The sequence below is a fragment of the Chenopodium album genome, chromosome 4, assembly GCF_948465745.1.
Source record: "Chenopodium album chromosome 4, dcCheAlbu1.1, whole genome shotgun sequence".
In the NCBI taxonomy this organism is placed as follows: Eukaryota; Viridiplantae; Streptophyta; class Magnoliopsida; order Caryophyllales; family Amaranthaceae; genus Chenopodium; species Chenopodium album.
In genome coordinates, this window is record NC_137837.1 from 70,207,167 (window position 1) to 70,208,602 (window position 1,436).

At 36.8% G+C, this 1,436-nt stretch overlaps 1 non-coding gene across 1 annotated transcript; it reads left to right on the forward strand.

Moving 5' to 3' along the window:
• Positions 1-273: 273 nt before the first annotated feature.
• On the forward strand, positions 274-380 carry LOC145629688 (small nucleolar RNA R71). The gene has a single exon (XR_014111845.1). It is a non-coding gene; the product is annotated as a small nucleolar RNA R71 (small nucleolar RNA).
• Positions 381-1,436: the final 1,056 nt, after the last annotated feature.

Here is a 1,436-nt window from a genome sequence, read left to right on the forward strand (position 1 = left end):
GAGTTAGGAGCAACAGTAAGATTATCTAATTTTTGGCATATAGAGGTCAGTTGAGCTTGCAAAAAAGATACAGAGTCAACACTATGTTTCCCCTTGTTATCAAATCCTCTAGGATTCCCATATTGGGAATTATGTATCACCATATCTTCAATAACCTGATCTGCATCATCAACATCAATATTCATAAATCTCCCACTCGCTGCAGAATCTTGAATTATTCTAGAAGAATTTCCAATGCCATTATAGAAGGCTTGGATTAACTGCCATTGTGCTAAATTATAGTGGGGGCATTCTCTTTGTAGGTCCTTGAACCTCTCCCAAGCCTCATATAAAGATTCATCAGCTTCTTGGGCAAAGTTCTGAATTGCACTCCGTAATACGGTTGTTCTCTCTGCAGGATAATACTAGTTATAAAAATTCAGAACAAGGGTTTCCCAGTCAGTTATACCAAGTGATGTTCTATTTAAGCCATTAAACCACAATTTAGCTTTTCCAGTTAAAAGAAAGGGAAAAAGAATCTCCCTGATTTGGTCTTGAATGACCCCGGCTTGACTGATGGTATTACAATATTGACAATAGTCGGCAATGTGTAGATTCGGGTCTTCACCCTTGGCTCACTGAGTTAATTCCTCTCTATCATCGTTATAAATTGAGGTTTAATTTCGAATTGAACCCCATCAAGAGCCGGAGTGGGAGTGAGATGTGGAAAATCTGAAAGCTTTGGTTGTGAGTAATCACTAAGCTTCTTTGGAACCGCCATCTCTGATTATGGATCTGATGATACCTCTAAATCGCTAGAACCGATTGGAGGATCGCGGTGATTATTATTATTATTACCAGAATCCGCCAGGATTTGCTTGTAGAGATTTTTCTATCTATGAAAGGAGCGCTCGATCTCAGGATCGAATGGGATGTACCCTGATCTGGAACACCTAGGCATAAACAAAAAACTAGAAGCAAATATGAGATTTGCCTCAGAGAACTAACGTTCTCTAAGACAAGAAAAAAATAACCTAGACTACAAAAATAATCAGAAATAAAATCGTTTCCCCGGCAACGACGCCAAATTTTGACAGGGTAAAGTCGTATCCCCTAATAAAAAATAATTACCTAAGTCCTCTAACTAAAGTAGATAGGGAAGTAGGGTCGAACTCCACAAGGAAACAAGTCTTTTTGCTCCTAATTAATTATTATAATCTAAATTATCTAAGTAACCAATATTTTTGTGAATAAAATCTATACTACGGAGAAAAAGGTAGAAAGGAATAAAGTAGGGGAAAATCAGATATTAAAAGACCTAGGGCATAGGTTCACTAATAAAAAATATTCCAGGGCAAATCATAATAAGCAATCATCAAGCATTGGTTAATCAGATTATAAAGGGCTTTCGCTACGTATTATAATCACATAGTTAATTTACCGGTATTAAATCTCAT